General features: G+C 39.8%; 1 protein-coding gene across 1 annotated transcript in view; it reads left to right on the forward strand.

Moving 5' to 3' along the window:
• Dtx4 (deltex E3 ubiquitin ligase 4) overlaps positions 1–21,669 on the forward strand; it is an 852,074-nt gene extending 830,405 nt beyond the window's left edge. The window contains exon 10 of the transcript XR_007978948.1: positions 21,636–21,669. The gene's annotated coding sequence lies outside the window, so the exon portion shown is untranslated. The remainder of the gene's footprint in view (positions 1–21,635) is intronic.
• Positions 21,670–21,897: the final 228 nt, after the last annotated feature.

Genomic DNA, 21,897 nt, shown 5'->3' on the forward strand with positions numbered 1-21,897 from the left:
ATACATACATACATGCATACATATGTGTGTGTTTATGTGTGTGAATGTGTGTATATGTGCATGTGTACACAGAGGCCAGGAAAGCATGTCGGGTGTCGTTCTCCATCATTTTCCATCTTTTTCCTTGGAGATAGTAGTATTTTCCTCAACCTTGGGCTTGTGTTTTTCTGCTGGGCTGGAAGCCAGAAAACCCCAGGGACCCTTCCTTCTCTCTTCCCTTTGGCACATTTGTGAGGACATGTGTCTTGTTATGTTCATGTCAAGATCTGAACTCTGATCCTGATGATTTTGGAATAAGTGCTCTTAACCCTGTGCTATCTTTCTAACTCCAGGACTGTTTGTCAAGGAGGGAAACTACACCCTAGAAAAAGCAAGAAAGTAATCTTCCTCCAACAAACCCAAAAGAAAGTAACCACACAAACAAAAATAACATAGAAAATAACAGGAAGTAACAGTCACTATTCTTTAATATCTCATAACATCAATGGACTCAATTCCCCAATAAAAAGATATAGACTAACAGAAATATTTTTCATGTAAATCTTCAATTTTATCATAAAATGTTTGTAATTCCTCTTTCAATTAATTTAGTAATGTTTTTTATGTCTACCATTTTATCTGTATAATTTTCCATGATAATCTTCAATTTTAACATGTTTTTCTATATATTTCTTCAATTTTATCAGAAATATTTTCCATCTAAATCTTCAATTTTATCAGAAAATGTTTTTTAACTTCCTTTCAATAAATAAATAAATAAATAAATAAATAAATAAATAAATAAATTACTAAAAGGAATAAAGCAGGTGAGCTCCCCTACTCACAGAACTGGAACTGCTGTCCTGAGGCTCCAAAGGGCTGATTCGTTCCTAAGTTTTAAGTCACTGCCCTTAGGGAGGGATCATCGTGCAGTGGCTCCAGTGGTGACTGAAGTCAGCCTGGTAATCACTCATGAGGCTCTGCAATGTGCTGGCTTCCTTTGTAGTTATACTGCTAACCACTTCTCTTGCCTATTCTGTTCCAGACATGCACATCCCTTGTGCCGTGCTCCTTGTTGTTACCTTTGTACATAAGGTCCCTTCCTCCCAAGGATACTCTTCCAAATATCCTCATGGCTCCTCACTTCTTTCACATGTCTACAGAAAGGGATGATTTGAGAGGAGCCTTCCAGTCCACTCCATGTATGACAGCCTTGCCCCGACACTAACCACACCTGCTGTGACTCGTTGCTCTCTGGCACACCATCTGCTGTTGGCTATTCTGTTTTGTGTACTAGAATACCTGATCCAAGGAGATGGGGTTTTGTCTATTTTTTCATGGATGTATCCTAGGTACTTGTGGCTTGAATGTAAAATTCATTAATTAGCCCATTGTTCTTTTGTAGATGGTTCAGTCTCTGTGAGCCTTCATGGACCCATATTACCATCAATAGGTCAAAACAGCAACTTACAGAATGGGAAAAGATTCTTACCAAACCTATATTCAACAGAGAACTACTATTCCAAATATATAAAGAACTCAAGAAATTAGACACACAAAAAACAACCCAATTAAAATGGGGTACAGAGCTAAACAGAGTTCTCAGTAGAGGAATCTTGAATGGCCAAGAAGCACCTAAAGAAAAGTTTAACATCCTTAGTCATCAGGGAAATGCAAATCAAAAGGACTCTGAAATTCTTATATCCATCAGAATGGCTAAGATAAAAAACTCAAGTGACAGGCTCTGGACATCTTAAAGGGACAGCTGCATATAGCTCAGGTTCCCAATGGGAAGTATACTACTCTATGTTGTTTTGGCACAACTCAGATTCTTCTATTTAAATCAGATCCTGCAGGAATGAACCTTACATTGCATGTATATTTAATATTAGGACAACTTGATTGAGAAATGAAAACAGATAAAGAACCAGTAGGATCCCAAGGAGACAGGCGGAAGAAATCATCTGACCAAGATCACAAGTACGATTTCTCTAGCCTCTTTGGTTCATTTTTCTCATCCACAAATGCTCTGGATCTTTTGGGCACAACTCTTGTTTGCCTTGCCTCAGTGGTGGAAGTGGGCAAACCTCTTCTGGTATGGTGCCCGAGAGTAATGCAGACATATCTTCTTATGGCAAGGCCTGAGGAGCTCGGTCCCCACATGGCAAGTACCCGTGGGGATGGATATTCATGCAGAATCTCCTGACCTTTCCTGAGAGAATGCTTGGTTCGCTCTTGCTTTGCATTCACATTTGCATTCCTTTCCCAGAACCAGAAAAAGAAAGCTTGGACTATGATTTACTCTTGTTTGTTTCTGAGGATCCTGGGAGTGGAATGGATTGCTGCTCCGCTGTTTGTTAATAATGGTGATGTCCTTGAGTCAACACAGGATCCTGGTCTGGGTACAGCAGCTAACATCTGGATGTTTTCTTCTGATGGGAACTTAGCTCTGACAACAGTCTGCCCACCACCTTGTTCCAAACAACAGCTAGATGATTATCAAAAGGTTATGAAGGTCTTGCGGGATTGTTAGTTTCAAGACCTAATAGGAACATTTGGAGAGGGGCCAAGCAAGGATGAGGATCTGACTTAGGTTACCAATTTTCTGAGAGCCCTGGGCATTAGAAGAATTGGATCTCCTGATTAGGATATGGGGAGATGCTTGGTGCCAATAATTAAATCAGAATTTCCTGGGTATGTAGTCTATCATCTCTCTATACTGCAACTGCACACTACTAACCACAGTCACTTGGTTATGTACCAGTGTGCTGGATTAGATATTAACTACTTGCTAAAGCTATGTTTCCTCTTTCTTGATATAGTTCATGGGCTAGCAGGAAATCGTGGAGACTGGGGAGAAGAAGAAAGGGAAAAAGTACAGTGTGCATATTATTGTTAAATATAAGAAATTATTAAAAGAAATTGTACATGAGAAAATGAGAAAATGAATGTAATACCTTTTCAGTTGTGAGAAAAATAGGTGTGTAAATAAGGGAGGCCTGAGTTGTCTCAGTGCCAGTATGTGACTTGCACTTCTTGGTCCAAGGCTTCTTCCCTCATTCTACACATTCTCCTTCAGATTTTGAACCCTACCAGGGCTGGACTCAGGCACAGTAGCTTTCCTCTAATAGACTCTGTCACTGTTTTTACCTTTATGCCCAAAACAAAAGTAGTGTAGAGGTCCCACGAGCCCTGCTCCATTGTGAAGCTGTGTGAGACAAAGAAGGATTTTCAGGAACTTAAATTCTCAGATATATTCCTTAAGCATTGTTGGACCTGAGACTCACTTGACAACATTTCAAAAATAGAGGTTTTCTATTTTTATCCCTAAATAACTGGATTTTGAGATCTGATCCAGAGGCCAGGAACCTGAGTGTTTCATAAAACTTGGCGATTCTGGCGCAGGTACCCGTGTTAAGTTGGAGACAGGATGAGTATGGTTTTTACCCATCTCATCAGCATACTTCAGAAAGTACCAGATTTAACCTGATTTGGTAGGAGAAAGTGTTAGCCTCATGTCTTAGAGTCCATAATCAGTAGATCATTTTCCTTTTTGAAAGAAGATCAAATATAAACAATTATATATTTAATGCTGTTCACTGAAAAATGACCATGTCTACTTCTTCCTGGAACCCATGGAATCAGCTCTTATAAAACTTATATTTACATGTGCATATGCAATGATTCTTGCTTTTCCCATAGCACTGTCCATCATATTACTAATAAGTGTCAACTTATTTATTTGAGGAGCCAAATAAATTCCTGTTTTTAGGAGCACAGTCAATATCTCCCTAGGCCAAGGACTCTCACTTGGGGAGATGTGGGTCTTCTCAGGGTGGAGCATGGGTATGCTGAGCTCCTCTTGGACGTTCCCATTTGAACATCAAGTTTGAGCATATTCAAAGTTATGGTGTGGTTCTTCACTATGTTTTTCTGGCTTTCTGAGGACTCCATGAGTGGAGAATTTCTGTTCCAGACTTTGCTGTGTGACTTATTATTGCTGTGTGTTTTATTTATTGAAGTTTTGCTGAAGGAAAGGTAGAGTCTTCCAATTCATTAATCTCGTAGGTGGAAATTAGCTTAATACTAATTACATATAATAAAAACCCTAAAGTCTGGTAATATTCAGACATACCCAGATACACTCTCATTTGCTTCCTGTGCTTTCTCTATTCCATCTAGGAGGACAGGACCACGTGGTACAGTGATATTGGAATACATGTCACTGATATTCACAGAGCAATGGACAGAATTCTATAAGGGTAAGGGAGTCACAACCATAATCATTTGAATGGTGATGTTGAAGTCACCTGGCAGAGAATAAAAGGTAGAGAGAAACATTCAAGATAATAAAAATGTCAGAGATTGTATGCCTACCCACTTTACCAAAGGACTCTTTCTTTATGCAGAGATGACTTGCTAGAGAAAGCAAATGTCACCAATCAAGAGGCAGGCCTGCCACTACTTAAAGGAGAAACAAAAACCAGAGACCCACTGGTTTCTGAATGCTCCTTGGGCTCAACTTCCACATGTTGTGTAGTTCTATCACTCCATCATGCTTTACATCCTTTTCTTACATAGACCCCGACATCCGTGCTGTCCCTGTCTCTGTCTGTCTCTCCTTTCTCTTTCCTCCCTCTTCCCGTCTCTATTTCTGACTCTCTGCCTCCTGTGTTTCTCTCTCATCCTCCCCTTTTCCTGCTTCTTCAGGCTGTTACCTCCAGTAATGCCTGCCTTTTCTCCCATTTTGCTTGACATTTACTGAGAACACATTATATGATTCATACTGCACAAGTCACTTCAAATGGGTTATTTAATTCAGTTCTTATGAACACCTGTAGTAAGCACTGTCACCTTCTTTAGCCTTTTCATTGAAGAGGTGAAGCTTTGTACTCATATTCCCTAGATCTTTCAGTAGCCTACTCAGGAATAAACACAGATAAAAGGACGTTTCTCCTTTATACCTCAGTGCAAATACTTTATTTGAACAGGTGATTTATGCTACATTTCTCATAGAATCTGCCATGTTCCTTCCATACAAATATTTTATTGTCTGCTGAGTTTCCAGTATAAATAATGAGAAGTCAGAAACAGGACGCCCATCTTCTAGGTAATGGTCATGATGCTCAGATCCAACAATTACACAACACTCCTTGAAAGATAGTCTACCTTTATTACCAGAATTGGAAATAAAACAATCTCTACCTTCTTAAGAATACCTGTTCAGAAACAAAAAAGAATACCTATTCAGCTTGTTCCAGATGATGATAGCTGAATTCCCCCGAGAAGGTCTATACTTAGAGTCTTATTTTGGGTTGTCACAGATCCCCCCATCCCACATGCTTTGAGTGTTCTGCTCAAAGGCAGCTTTAGTGCTTATACCTGAATCATGAGCACATGAATCATATTTGTTAACATGCGTGTAGGCCTTTCCAAGCAGGGCAGGTAGGAAATAAATGCATAAGTTGATGCATTGAATATTTCCTGAGAAATGTTCTTGAATATAGTGTCTTGAGTTTGCTCACAGTTTCATTCATACTCTCTGTAAAAGTTTGTTGCAACCAAAAGGGCCAGGGAGAGAGGGGGAGGTTAGGGAGGGAGAGAGAGAGAGAATGAAAGACTCCACTTTAATTGTAGTGGAAGGCTACATGCAACAAACTTAATTTGAACACCGATGTACTGGCATCATCTTAGATAATTAATGAGACATTCCTGATATCAAAAAGCTTATAGTTAATTAGGATGGAGATATGGAAAACCATTTACCTGTTAATGGTTAATTTTTACCAGCCTCCCCAGTAGCATAGGTGTCTCTGCCATATTTACTTGTGTATCCAGCTCAGGGAGGTACCTGGCTTAGAGGTAGTGCTTTACTAATTATGGCTAACAGTCAAAGTATAGTAGGAGTCCTGGGATGAACCCTCTGATAAAGGGCTCCATTGGCATGGTTTTTCCAAAGAGACGGGGAGGTCATCAGTACTTAGTGAGGCCCAGGGGAGGTTTCCCTGGAGAATGGGATACTCGAGATAGGCTTTGATAGGATGATGGAACTTTGTCAAGTGATAAGAGGGAAACTGATTATTTAGAGGCTACCATACAAGAAAAGGCCAAGGAAGGAATGATAGACAGTGAGATGGACAGACAGTGATAATAGTATCTGCATTTTAGTAAAGTACCAGGGCTCCCCTCCTTGTCCAGGAGGCCTGGTATAGAGAGAATTCTCAGCACAACTGTGGAAGAATAGGATGGGTTAGACAAACCGTGTTGCAGGTGCTTGAATTGGGGTGGCATCATTTGACCAACATGCAGACCATAAGGTTATGCTGACCAGCACCTCCCCACTCAGCAAGCGGAAGTTCAGCTGAGGGCCATAATAATAATGAGGTTTCAAAAGTTAGGACGATATCAGCCTGGGAAAGAGAAGAGCGGGAGCCCTTCATGGTGAGCATGTTGCTCGTTAGCTTTGCAGTGGGATAATCAGTCCTCCTCAAAGTTTCTTGAAGGTTTTCCCACTCCAGTTAGTTCATGAGTACTCTTGACATATTAAGAACAAAGCAAGGCTGATCACATTACACCTCTTCAAAAGTATAGAAACGGTGTCCGTTCTTCCATAAATAGCTCTGCACCCATGTTCCTCTGTGCAACGCAATGAAACACATTGCATAATAAACAGACAGAAAAGGCCCGAGAGAAGAACTGGGCATAAAGAGGAAGGAGGTAAGAGCTGAGCAGTGGGGTGACATGAAAGGCCAATATGAAATGAATGATCAACATACATTATATGCAATGTGTAAATGTCACCGTGAAATCTGTTAGAATCAAGAGAAGTAATTCTCAATCTTGCTGTATGTTAATATCACCCGAGGATCTTTAAACAATCTCCAAACCCATTTCCTCTTCAGTTTCTGTATGAACTGAATGCAGAGCACACTGTATGAGGCTTGGATGTCAGTGTTTGCTGTGAGCTCCTTCAGGTGACTCAGATGTGCATCAAGAATCAGAAACTACTGTTCTGAGTCCAGAGATAGCAAACAATCTCAAACCCCTGCTTATGTCACATGCTGCATCGTGTAACTTTCTCCAGAGTCCTGTACTGCCCACACTGTTCATCTCAGCTGTAAAGGACGAACACCATTTCATGTTTTCAGCCTCTGTCATTGCTGTCCTTTCTCCCATGCAAGTTCTCTCAGGCCAAGCCAACCTGGTAAACGTATTCATGCTAAGAACTTAGTGTACTTTTTCTATAATCTTTCCTTGCTCAGTTGTTTTATCTATCCCTATCAAGTTCAGGGAATCACTGAGTGAGTGCAGAATTCAAGAGCCAGGCCTCCAGGAACACATGTGGGAAAGTGTAGATATTGAGTGTGAGTCTTGGGAACAAGTTCAAGGCTCATTCATTCTCATTGCTTCCACTTTCTGACTTGTAAAGTAATTTAGTAGCAGTCTGACTCATGCTCCTGGAGATCCCAGTTCTTTCCTCTCCATGTGCATCGATGGTATGCAACTTCTATCTTCTGATATTCCCAGTAGCACTTATTGCTTCTATGACAATAATCTAAGGGCGAGGGCAGAGGAAGGCACAGGGCAGAACATGAAATCGCACACAATGGAGCAAGGTCGGTTCAGCAGCCTTCCAAGCTCCATAAGGAGATGGTAGCTGGGAAAAGCATCCTAGAAACATTGGTATGGAGCACAGAGGCCTAAGAGTAAGAGGGTGTGTCTCAGGCATGGGAGGGGAATAACTGCAAATGACAATTAATATAGGACACACATAATGCACAGTAAGATCAAAGGGCCCCAGACATTGCTTTTCTCCATGATTCTTTCCTCTGCTTCCTGACTCATCTGCATAACGTCTGTGCTATATTAATTTCCAATGAGACCATTTCCTTTCATATTAACCACAATCCTATGTACCAGTGACAGTAGGAAAAAAATCAATAGTATATGCATAGTTTTCATCTGCTCTCTTCTGCCTGTGCTTTTTTTTTTTTTTTTTTAAAATAAAAGGACCTTTTTACACAAGTGAACCAGTGCACCAGTGACTGTCAAGGAACAATTGCTGATGGGATGACCAGCTTGTTCCTGATATTTTCTGCACTGAGGGGTTTTCTGGGATGTAGAACTTTCAGGAATGACAGAGGAACAAGTGTGGAATAACTGGGATGGTTGCTGAATGCAATGGGCAGTGGGAGAGGATTTCTAGAACTAGCAGCCTCAAGTGTCTAAAGACCCATTCCAAGCGTTTATATTTCCTGTATTTCCTATTATATAAGTTCTATTATGAACATAAAATCTTACAACTTACATGGGCTTCTGAATATGTACAAATAACCTGTCTTAACAGTTTTAGATTCCAGTTGTTCTCATTACCGCCATCCCTGCAGCCTTTCAGCCACACTCACAGAGAAACTGAGAAAACCAAGGGTGATAAATCAACGAAAATGCATTTGTACCTGGACAGGCTAGCACACCGATTAGAAATGGCTGTCAATAGGCTTCCTGCCCAACAAACCTCCCCAAGGAAGGGGATTAGCAAGGGATGGGAAGGAGGGAGGAGAGGTGGTCTTTCCTGGTTGGCTACTTGGTTTCTTCCTTGCCCTTTAATGTCGAATCTCCCATTCTTTGGGTCATCTAGAAATGCTGACTGGTGATTTACTTTCAACTTCTTGGAGAAAGATGAGTTTGCATTTAGGTTGATACCTGCTTAGTATCAGGGGTGGTTGTCTAGAGGGTTACCTTTAGATGCTTAACAGGACCCAGTGGAAAACGGATCTTCCTCCACTGGGACTATGCACTTTATTGACTGAACTATTTCACCCTCTCATTGGAGGGACTGTGTTCAAGTCAGTCAGTGTATTCTGGTTTTCCTAATGAAGACAGAGACAGCAATCTTAAGTTAAATGAATTCCACTGCATTTTCTTTTTCAAACTCTTGGACTTTCTATTTTATATTAACATCATGATCTTCTATCCATATTTAACAGATGAGAAAACCCACGTTATGAGCTGAGGTGTAGGAATAAGGCTTTTTAAAATTATTATACCACCCGCTTAGAAAGAGACTTAACTACCACCAATTATTGGTTACTCTTCTTTCTAATTTTCTTTCCAGTGGATTAAGCAAAACGAATGAAGTCAAGAAACTCTAAGAACGATTTGCAAAAAACCACAAAGGGCAAGAGCTATGGGAAACAGTGTACTAAGGAGATTGAGTTTAATGACCTACTGACTGAAAAGTGGCTGGTAAATAGTCATTTTTATTTCCAAGATAGAGGAATGGAAGAGTGTTAGTAATTAAGAAGCTCCCATCAAACAAACACAAAGCCAGATATTCAGGCTGAGCGGGTAGTGATGGTCTGCCATGGTGTTTCTCTAGCAGAGAAAAGAGAACATAGAATTTAGTCACAGAAGTGGTACTGGGATGGATAATGCAGTTTCTCACTCTGCCTCTCTGTGCTTTATCCCAATGTGTCCACATTTAAAAGGAAGGGAGAGAGATCTCTATGGAAGAGAGAGTCCATAGAATTAGTAAATCGGAGGAATGGAAGGCTCTTAGCAAACCTCAAATTAAACTCAGTTCCTTTCATTCATACCTGAGGAGATCCAGCACTAAAGAGATGAAAATACCATCACGATATTTAGGTGTTCACAGAGACAGCACTAGGTAACAGGTTTCCTATCTCCAAGCTTCTTTTTTTCTGTAGAAAGGTTGAAGCATGCGTTGGAGGCATTTCAGAAGAAAATGGGATTGGAGGGACTTATAAACAATAGGGTGAATCTGAGCAAGGGCTAAAAGAATGCTCATCACTAGCGGCCTCCCTGGCCGACCCACTGCTCCCTGTGATGGCGGGCACTGGCCATCTCTATCTCTTCCACGAGCACTGGATGCTTGGCTGTTTCATGCTGTTCAGGTATTTCTGCCTAATTAGTTATTTGCCTGAAGGCAAAGGTCCTCATGGACTGATTCTCTCTCTCTCTCTCTCTCTCTCTCTCTCTCTCTCTCTCTCTCTCTCTCTCTCTCTGTATATGTGTTTGTATACATCTGGGAGTGCATGATACAGGTCAATGCATACTTGAATGTAATAAAACTCAACATGCCTTCTCTCTGTGTGTATGTGTGTGTGTGTGTGTGTGTGTGTGTGTGTGTGTGTGTGTGAGAGAGAGAGAGAGAGAGAGAGAGAGAGAGAGAGAGAGAATAGTATAATCCTTAGAGATGGGGTAGAGTTCACAGGATGAAGTGGAGAACAGTCAGGAGCAATGGTTCTGCAGTCCAAGGCAGTGGAGAAAACAGTCTCCTGACATCTCTGAACTTTCAATTCTTACTCACATTTTCAGTTTCTTCTTGCAATTTGTCTTCTAGCTGATCAGTCAGGTGATGTTCATATATAAAGAGTACAAAATCAGTCTTACCTGTTCCCAAAGCCGGTATAATCAAAACAAGCAGCCCCGAGTTTAAATTTATCCCTAAAAACAAAAGGATTCAGGTTTGACAGGGTTGCTGCTTTCATCTTATATATTTTTATCCCATGTTCTTTGAGACTCATCCTGCCCATCTCTTCTTTCCCCACTCTGTCCCAGTATTTTGTCGTTCTCCCTGTCATCCTCCAGGAGAGCTTTTAAAGTATGAACCGTGTCGTGAAAGGTGGCTAACAGTCTCCTCCATGATGTCATGGGATAGTTTGAGAATCATGCAGTATTTAGAAAAACAAAAAGGAAAAATAGATAAATGGGAAAAATGTCGGATTTTTCTGTTTGTGGTACCTTTTTCCAAAACAATAATAAGAGATATTTATGACCTGCCTTATAGGACATCAAAATTATCAGGATTTCATGCTTAGAACTACATTATAAGGAGGTAAGAGTGGGATCCACACCTCTCTCATATTAACTAGGCACCAGAGGCTCAGCCAAAATCTATCCTGCTTCATGCTTTCTTCTGTGAGCTTTCTTAGCTATATTCTCTCTCTCCGTGTGGTTGACTCCAGCAAGCTTACACAGCGTTTTGCTTTCTGTTGTGCTTTCCTTTTCAACTTTTTGTTTGTATTCAGTGTGTAAAACAGTGAGTTTAATTATGGTATCTTCATGTATGTATATCACTGCGCTGTGCTCATTCACCCCATATTTTGGTCTTTTTGAATGGAATTTTTTTTAGGTCCCCAAACCTGTTTTGTACCAGACAGCATAGCAAATATTGATCTGTCTCTCTGTCTGCCTGTCTATCAATCAATCTGTCAATTAATCATTATTTATTTACTTATTTGTATGTATATGTGTGGAGTATTCATGGTATGCTTGTAGAACTCAGAGGAAAACTTGTGGGAATATGTTCTTTCCCTCTACCATATGGATTCCAGGGGTCAAACACAGGTCTTCAGGTTTAGTGGCAAGATTTTACCCTAGCTCTTGGATAGATGTATTTCTTGCCAGTATAAAAATTTATTTATTTTCACAGCATATCCTTCACTAACTTCTTTTTCTTTTAGTATTTTTGTCCATGTACTTTTTCATTTAAATTTACATTTTAAATTTTTTGAAAATTTCATGTGAGCCATACATTTACATCTCTTCCAACCCTTGCTCTACCTACTCTAAGTCCTCCTGTGTCTCCTCTCCACTCCTTCAAATTCAAATATCATAGCCTTTTCTTTTTACATTATATTATAGATGCATATATGTAACATATATGTTGTTACAAATATGTGCATGTAACCTACTGAATCTGTTTAGTGTTGTTCTAAGTACATGTTTTTAGGTCTTCTCTTGCATGGGAAATCTATCAGGGGATTATCACTAGGGTAAACTGATTTTCCTCTCAGCAACCATGGATTACCTGTAATTCTTCATTTAAGGGTGGGGCCTTGTAGAATTTCCTGCACTTGCATTAGCATACAGAGTCATATAATTTTGCAGGTCTTCTTCAGTCAATAATAGTGTTGAAATTTCATGGAGGAAGCTTTCCTGGCATGTCTAGAAGGCACTGTGTTGAAATGTGCATGCAATATATATTTAGAGTCTTCTTTTCCTTATCTCGAGCTGTATACAATTAGACTAATTATAGCAGGGACACTTTGTGTACATGCTTTCCATGATTAGTTGGAGAGAATCTTTTCAGATAGGTAATTTTTCTTAAATATTGGAAAGAATACAAGTATTTGTCAGGATCTCCAGAGAAACCAGGAATGTTAAGCACCCAGGATTGTCTTTTCTTTTCTTTTCTTTTCTTTTGGAGGAATATAGTTTATTATCATGCAGAAGGCATAACAGCAAGAATATAAGGTGATTAGTCACATTGTATCCATTCATAGTCAAGAAGCAAAGTGAGGTAGATGTTGATGCTGTTTCTTTCTCCTGTTCATTCAGTTAGATGCTGGTGCACCGAATGTGTTGCCACACCAGCGTGTGTCTTCATACCTCAGTCGCATTGGGAACCTTCCTTACAGATATGTGCAGAGGTATGTGCCTGTAGTGATGTTGAGTACCATCAAGTTGATAGTCAGGATTAACCATCACATCCACCATATCTAAAAATCCACATTTCAGAACCAGGTACAGGTTGTGAATCCTTCATCCAAGAGTTCCAAACTTTTGCCTGCTCGCATTGCGTTACAAAAGGAAAATTCCACACATGACCTCATGTGACCAAGAGTAAGCAAAATACTGGGATGGTAAAAATATTGTATAAATGATAGTTTGACTTCTTCCTTTCCAATTTGTATCCCTTTGACCTCCTTATGTTGTCGAATTGCCCGAGCTAGTACCTCGAGTACAATATTGAAAAGATAGGGAGAAAGGGGGCAGCCCTGTCTAGTCCCTGATTTTAGTGGGATTGCTTCAAATTTCTCTCCATTTAGTTTGATGCTGGCTACCAGTTTGCTGTATACTGCTTTTACTATGTTTAGGTATGGGCCTTGAATTCCTGTTCTTTCCAAGACTTTAAGCATGAAAGGATGCTGAATTTTGTCAAATGCTTTTTCAGCATCCAATGAAATGACCATGTGTTTTTTTTTCTTTGAGTTTGTTCATGTAGTGGATTGCATTGATGGATTTCCGTATATTGAACCAACCCTGCATCCCTGGAATAAAGCCTACTTGATCATGGTGGATGATCGTTTTTTATGTGTTCTTTTTTTTTTTTTTTGGAAAACACATATCGCTTGTTTTTCCAGAAGGCTGTGATTCACAGCCTGGTGATGTATGTTATCCGTTGTGTCAGCCATATCAAGCTCTTACAACCAGGACTGGAGGTGGCTAGGAATCTAAATGACCCTTATATTATCTGTATAGCTAGAGGCTCCCCCAAGCTTCCACAACCAGGATCCGAGATATTGAGTAGTCTAAATGACCCTTACATTACCTGTACAGCCAGGGGCTTTCCCAAGCTCCCATAATCAGGACCAGAAGTGGCTAACAGCCCAAATGACCTATAGGCTATCTGTATGACTGAGACCAGGTCAGATCCTTCTTCAAGTCTTAAGCTAATACAGATAATAGCCTATCTTCAGAACCTATCTTCTTGGAAGAAATGGCATATACCCTGAGTTGAGTTTTAACATATTGAACCAGGAAACATTTTTTCCAAATTATATTGAGTTTAAATATGCTGGCAATAAACTGCCTGACATTAGCCTCTCCAAAGTTTGATTTAGTTTGATAAATTCAAACTGAACTGAATTTATTTATTTATTATTATTATTAATTTATTTATTTATTCACTTTACATCCTGCTTACTGCTCACTGCCCCCTTCCTGGCCACCCCCTTCTACAATCCTTCCCCCCCTTCTCCTCTGAGTGGGTGGAGTTCCCCTTGGCTTATCGCCTCCCCCCCCCCATCCTGGCACATCATGTTTCTGTGAGGCTAGGTGCTTCCTCTCCCACTGAGGATAGACCAGGCAGCCCAGCTAAAAGAACATATCCCATGGACAGGAAACAGCTTTTGGGATAGTCCCTGCTCCGTTGTCCGGATCCATATGAAGACCAGGCCATACATCTGCTACATATGTGCGAGGAAGCCAAGGTCCAGGCTGGCTATGTTCTTTAGCTGCTGGTTCAATCTCTGACAGTCCCAAAGGTCCAGGTTAGTTGATTATGTTTGTCTTCCTGTGGAGTTCCTATCCCATTACGGGCTGCAATCCTTCCTCCTATTCTTCCATAAAAGTCCCCAAGTTCCATCCACTGTTTGGTGTGGGTATCTACATCTGTCTGAGTCAGCTGCTGAGTATAGCCTTTCAGAGGACAGCCATGCTAGACTCCTGTCTGCAAGCATAACAGAGTATCGATGATAGTGTCAAAGATTGGACCTTGCCATGAGGTGGGTCTCAAATTGGTCCAGTTATTAGTTGGTCGTTCCCTCAGTCTTTGCTCCATCCCCAATCCCTGTGTTTCTTGTAGACAGGATACATTTTGAGTCAAAAGTTTTATGGTTGGGTTGGTATCCATATCGCTCCATTGGAGTTCCTGCCTGGCTACAGGAAGTGGCCTCTTCAGGGTCCATATCCCCACTGCTATGAGTCACAGCTGAACGGAGCTTTGATTCTCACCTCTTTGTGGGTTATTTCCCTGCTTGCCATGTCATCCTTTCCAGTACTTACCTTGGTGAAAGAACTGTTAGGTTAGGTTTTGGTATTGAATTCCAATAAGTCTGAGGGATAGCAGGATGCTGGCAGACTGGCTTAGTAATTTTAAACATTTGCATTTTATTAAATATTTATGACAAAAGTGTCTGTTGTAATATCTTTTCTTTTTAAATTATTGGTTATTTTATTTATTTACATTTCAATGTTATCCTCCTGCCCAGTTTCCCTACTACAAACCCCCATCCTCTTCCCCCTCCCCACTGCCTCTATGAGGGTGCTCCATCACCCTCCCACCCACTCCTGCCTCAGCACCCTAGTATTCCCCTACACTGGATCATTGAGCCTCCACAGGACGAAGGAGCTCCTCTCACAGGGATGCCAGACAAGGCCATCCTCTGCTACATATGCAACTGGAGTCGTGGATCCCTCCATGTGTACGCTTTGGTTGGTGGTTTAGTTCCTGGGAGCTCTGGGGGGTGGGTCTCATTGGTTGATATTGTTGTTCTTCCTATGGGGTTGCAAACCCCTTCAGCTCCTACAGTCCTTCCCCTAACTGCTCCATTGGGGTCCCTATACTCATTCTGATAACTGTATGCATCTGCATCTGTATTGGTCTGGCTCTGTCAGAGGCTCTCAGGGGACACCTATACCAGACTTCTATCAGCGAGCACTTCTTGGCATCAGCAATAGTGTCTGGGTTTGGTGTCTCCAGATGGGATGGATCCCTGTCTCTGGGTGGCCTGTCCTTCAGTCTCTGCTCCACTCTTTGTCCCTGCATTTCCTTTTGACAGGAGAAATTCTGGATTAATATTTTTGAGATGGGTAGGTGGCCTCATCCCACAACTGGGGACCATGCCTATCCACTGGATATATTCTCTGCAGGTTCTGTTTCCCCTTCTGTTGGGTATTTCAGCTAATGCCATTGTGGTTAGGTCCTGGGAAGCTCTTGGGTCCCTGGCATCTGGGATGTTCTAGCGGCTACCCCCAGTTTCCCATCCCCCACTGCTACACACCTACTTTCAATTTCCTGATGCTGTACTTCTCCCTCATGTCCTCCTGCATCTGAACCTGCCTCCTTTCCCTCCCCTTCTCTTTCCCTCTCAGATCCTTCTCTTCCTCTACCCCCCAAGATTATTTTCTTCCCCCTTCTGAATAGGACTGAAGCATCCACACTTTGATCTTCCTTTTTCTTGGGTTTCATATGGTCTGTGAGTTGTATTGTGGGTATTCTGAGCTTTTTTGGCTAATATCAGTGAGTACATACCATGTGTGTTCTTTTGTGACTGTGTTACCATGATATTTTCAAGTTCTATCCATTTGTCTGTGAATTTCATGAAGTCATTGTTTTTGATAGCTAAATAGTACTCCATTGTGTAAATGTACATAAATGTACCACATTTTCTGTATCCATTCCCCTGTTGAGGGACATCTGGGTTCTTTCCAGCTTCTGGCTGTTATAAATAAGGCTGCTATGAACATAGTGGAGAATGTGTCATTGTTATACATTGGAGCATCTTTTGGATATATGCCCAGTAGTGGTATAGATAGCTCTTCAGGTAGAACTATTTCCAATTTTCTGAGGAATCATCAGACTGATTCTAATCATATTTATGATGAAATGTATCATCCAGGAGAAGAGGCATATGTTATGTCTCTTAGCCTTTCTGGTAGACAGAGGCTCTTTCTACCTTTTCAACTAGGTTCCTTTATTCTCTTTTTATGACTCAATTGGGTCAGTACCGAGGAAATGAAGAAAAAAATTCTGTACTGTGTTGATGATTGCACAATCTAGACAGGATTTAAGATCATTATCATTCAACACTGGAAATCCACCAGTGTTAGTACAACATTACCCCAAATTCCAGGGGCAATGACAGAGAGAAGATCCATTTTCCCAAGGAAGTAAAAGAGGTTTTGGTTATGGTTAGGGTTATGCTTAGGTTTAGGCTTAGGGTTATGGTTAGGGTTATGGTTATGGTTAGGGTTATGGTTATGATTATGGTTAGGGGTTATGGTTATGGTTAGGGGTTATGGTTATGGTTAGGGGTTATGGTTAGGGTTAGGGGTTATGGTTATGATTATATTACGGTTATGGTTATGGTTATGGTTATGGTTAGGGTTAGAGTTACCACTTTAAACAGTTTCTCAGAGATATACTTTGTCTATAATTTTGAGAAACAATCTCACCATGTCCCACCATTATCATTTGTTTTAGTGTTACAAAAATGAGGCCACAAGCCTTTGATTTAGTCACATTTGCTGAAGTATTTGCTTAAAAAGCTACTTACTTAGTTAAAAAAATTTCACATTATAGCTTTTTTCTTCATTTTTTAAAAAAAAGATGTCTCATGGAGTCCAAATACATAAGAACCAACAGAGTCGCATCTTAGTTCATGTTGCACAGATCATCCTGCCTTTATCTCACTTGGCTATTTTCTCACTTGGCTATTTTTTCCTAAAGTGTACTTATGACACATACCGCATAGTTGGTTTGGAATAAGAGGAATCAGTATGAGCCCCACGAAGGGCGATTGATGCAATGATCTCAGCTCTCCAGCAGGGCCACTGAGGGCTTGCCTGGCTCAGCAATGTTGATGGCTTGGCTGGGTGATGGATGAGTAATGAGAGCCTTTTCAAGGTACCCTAGCCTCTGTGATTGAAGTATATACCAAGCGATATCACGAGGTGGGGTCAAAAATACCTCTCCAAATAATGTGCTGAATCAGGAAGAACTGAAAGGTCTACATGTAGAGAATGAGAAGATAATTTTTCTTTGCTTCTTTGTGTAAACTGAGGGTTTTGTTATTATTTGTGCCTCTCTATTAGAATTGATTCTCTTGGTGGTAAAGTCTCTGTGTTGACTTGACTGGTCATAGGAAGTCTAAGGGAAATGTTATTTCTTGATTTGCCTATGAGGGTGTTTCCTCATGAGACTAGAATTTGAATAAATGGATTAAGTAATTTTTTTTCAGATATTATATTATGTGGGGGAGGGGATGAGAAGAACAAGAACACTTTCCTTTTTTTTTTTTTTGTAATTTTGCATATGCTGGGATATCTTATCATCATTGTAGCCTGCTGAATGGGCATTCACACTATTGGATTCTCTGGCTCCAACCTCAACTTAAAAAAAAAATTTTTTTTTGTTTACTGAAAAGGAAAGTAAAGGGAAGTAAAAATACTTTATGATAAAATTAAAGATTTACATGGAAAATATTTCAGATAAACACGTTAAAATTGAAAATTTTTGTGGAAAATTAAGGAATAAAGTGGTAGACATGTAAAACATTGCTAAATTAATTGAAATATGGGATAGAAAAATTTTATGATAGAATTGAAGATTTACACGGAAAATATTTCTGATAAAATTGTAGAAAAATGCAGAAAACATGTTAGAATTGAAGATTATCATGGAAAATTTTATATAGATATAATAATGGTAGGCATAAAAGTATCCCTAAGTTGATTAAAAGTGGAATTATAAACATTTTCTGATAAACTTGAAGATTTACATGGAAAATATTTCTGATAAAATTGAAGAAATATATAGAAAAACATGTTAAAATTAAAGATTATCATGGAAATTATACAGATAAAATGATAGGCAGAAAGATAATTCTAAGTTGATTTAAGGTAGAATTATAAACATTTTCAGATAACATTGAAGATTTACATGGAAAATATTTCTGGTAAAATTTATGAAATAAATAGACAAACACATTAAAATTGATTATTTCATGGAAAATTTTACATAAAAATTGTAGATGTAAAAACTTTCTAAATTAATTGAAGGTGGAATTAGAAACATTTGTGATAAAATCAAAGATTTACATTGAAAACATTTCTGATAAAATAGAGGAAGTATATAGAAAGACATTAAAATTGACGGTTATCATGAAAAATAATATGGATAAAATGGTAGACATAAAATAAAATACTAAATTAATTAAAAGGGGAATTACAAACATTTTATGATAAAATTGAAGATTTACATGAGAAATATTTCTGTTAGTCTATGTCTTTTTATTGAGGAGTTGAGTCCCAATGGACTCAACAACAATTTGTTAAGAGATATTAGGGAATAGTGATTGCTGCTTCCTGTTATTTTTGATGTTATTTTTATGTTTGTGTGGGTATCTTCTTTTGGGTTTGTTAGAAGAAGATTACTCTCTTGCTTTTTCTAGGGTGTAGTTTCCCTTCTTGTGTTGGCATTTTCTATCAATTATCTTTTGTAGGGCTAAATTTGTGGACATATATTGTGTGAATTTGGTTTTATCATGGAATATCTTGGTTTTTCCATCTATGATGATTGAGAGTTTTGCTGGGTATAGTAACCTGGGCCGGCGTTTGTGTTGTCTTAGGGTCTGTATGAGATCTGCCCAGGATCTTCTAGCTTTCATTGTCTCTGTTGAGAAGTCTGGTGTGATTCTGATAGGTCTGCCTTTATAAGTTACTTACCCTTTTCCCCTTACTGCTTTTAATAGTTGTTCTTTATTAGGTGAATTTGGGGTTTTGATTATTATTTGCCAGGAGGACTTTCTGTTCTGGTCCAGTCTGTTTGGAGTTCTGAAGGCTTCTTGTATGTTCATGGGCGTCTCTTTCTCTAGGTTAGGGAAGTTTTCTTCTACAATTTTGTTGAAGATATTTACTGGGCCTTTAAGATGTAAATCCTCACTCTCGTCTATAACTGTAATCCTTAGGTTTTGTCTCCTCATTGTGTCCTGGAGTTCCTGTATGTTTTGGGTTACCAGCTTTATGCATTTTGCATTTTCTTTGACTGTTAAGTCAATGTTTTCTATGGTATCTTCAATACCTGAGGTTCTTTCTTCTATCTCTTGTATTCTGTTGTTGATGATTGCATCTATGACTTCTGAATTCCTTCCAAGGTTTTCTATCTCCAGAGATGTCTTACTTTGTGATTTCTTTATTGCTTCCACTTCCACTTTAGATCCTGGATGGTTTTGTTCAATTCCTTCACTTGATTGTTTGTGTTTTCCTGTAATTCCTTAAGGGATTTTTGTGTTTCTTCTTTAAGGGCTTCTGCCTGTTGACCCATGATCTCCTGTATTTCTTTAAGGGATTTTTGTGTTTCCTCTTTAAGGGCTTTTACCTGTTGACTGATGTTCTCCTGTTTTTCTTTAAGGGAGTTATTTAAGTCTTTCTTGAAGGCTTCTATCAGCATCATGAGATACAATTTTAAATCCAACTCTTGCTTTTTCGGTGTGTTGGGGTATCCAGGACTTGCTGTGGTGGGAGAACTGGATTCTGATGTTGCCATCGGGCCTTGCTTTCGTTGGTAGGGTTCTTGTGCTTGCCTTTCACCATCTGGTGCTAGTTGGTATTGTTGTCTCTGGCTGGAGTTTGTTCCTCCTGTGGACCTGTAAGCCTGTGTCCTTACTCCTCTGAGCTCAAAAGTGAAAGCACTGCTGGGAGATCTCTCTTTCTTCTGGTGGGTTATGCATAGAAGACTGTGGAGTTTCCAGTTCCTTGGTGCAAATGGTAGCAGGAAGACTTCCATCCCAACTGCGTCACTGATCTTAGGCCCTGTGTGCTCCTAGTTGGGTCCCCTCCAGAGAATAAGTGGAGATCTCACCTCTGTGCTTCAAAGTGAAAGCACTGCTGGGAGATCACTCCCTCCTGGGAGGCTGTGCACAGAAGCCTGTGGAGTCTCCTGGCTCCCTGGTACAAATGACTGCAGGAAGACTTTGGTCCCAGCTGCTCCACCGATCACAGGAGGCTGTTGAGTCTCCTGGCTCCCTGGTGCCTCGACTTTTTAAAAACATAGAATTTTGTCTTGTCCAATCCATAAAATAGATTCAGGAAATACTTATTCAACACAAAATATCACAGAACAATCAAATTGCCATGACAAATAAGTGATGAATGGAGAGACTATTGGATTCATAAGGTGATAAGAAATAATGAATTAGTGTCTATCCCTGAACAAGACATTAATATCATCTTATCTATGGCTCAGAGAACATCATGGAAGAGGGTCAGAATTCATGAGCCAGAAAATAAGCAGAAGGACTGTGAAATGAGAATGTGCAGAGAATAAGAGTCTATGGAGTGCTCAGCTCTGAATGTGACGTCTGAATCCTAGCCAATTCCCCAAGAACCAGGGATAATTATGGAAGGTGGACGGGAAGATTGCAAGGGCTAGAGATAGTGGATTTCTGGCAGTGAAACAATTTTGATCAAAATGATGAGATCATTTCCAGCATGTAATCATAGTAGTCATGACTGCATATATAAGGCTTTACATGACCAAGCCAGTCCAAATCCCAGCATGGATAGGAGAAGGTCTTATGAAGTCCCACCCCTAACTCTACATCTATTGAAAAAGTTCCACTTTTAAGAAGCTCAGACTCTAGAGTCTGTATTTATCTTACCTTGGTATCTCATAGATTCCATATTAAATTCATTTACATTATAGGAAACTAGACTTTTAAACCCATTCTTCCATCTTTGCCAATTTAGGATTTAATAGTATCCCTTAATTTCATTGAGTTTTGGTCTTCTTATCAGTACAATTTAAAAGTTAACAGTCCTTAACTGTTAAGGGTTTTTGAGGATAAGAGGAGTTACTACACAGAGCATGCTCAGTACAGCACCTGGTGCATAGCAGGCAGTAAGAAATTAACAGCCATTCTTATCTCACTAAAAGCTGCTAATTGTTGTCTTTGCTTGGAGTCTGCTGATTATGTTATCCAACCCTGTCTTTTCCTCCTTTAGTCAGTTGCCTAATAGTTACTAGGGTCTGATCTGGGACAGACTCTTGCTTTCTGCCCTTACCTAGTCTGTCTCAGGTTAACATTACCAGTTTGTTTCAACAGACTACACTGAAATCTGTGTCTGAGCACTTATTTACCTTTGTCCCTCTCTAAGTCATTCTTTTCCCTGGCCCTACATTTTCAAATGAGACTACATTTAAAGAAAATAAATTCCCAGGGGACACACCTTATAACTGTGGCTTTTAACCTGTAATTTATGAAAATAGTAATTTTAAATTTTCTGTGCAAGCCGGGCGGTGGTGGCACAATGCCTTTAATCCCAGCACTTGGGAGGCAGAGGCAGAGGCAGGCAGATTTCTGAGTTTGAGGCCAGCCTGGTCTACAGAGTGAGTTCTAGGACAGCTTGAACTACACAGAGAAACTCTCTCAAAAAACAAAAACAAAAACAAACCAAAAAATTCTGTGCAACTATGCTGTTTAAAACTTTTTATTTATTTATTTTTTATTGGTTATTTTATTTATTTTTATTTATTTACATTTCAAATGTTGTCCCCTTCCTGGTCTCCCCTCCACAAATCCCCTATCCCATTCTCTCTACCCTTTTCCT

Source organism: Apodemus sylvaticus, chromosome 1 (genome assembly GCF_947179515.1).
Source record: "Apodemus sylvaticus chromosome 1, mApoSyl1.1, whole genome shotgun sequence".
NCBI lineage: Eukaryota > Metazoa > Chordata > Mammalia > Rodentia > Muridae > Apodemus > Apodemus sylvaticus.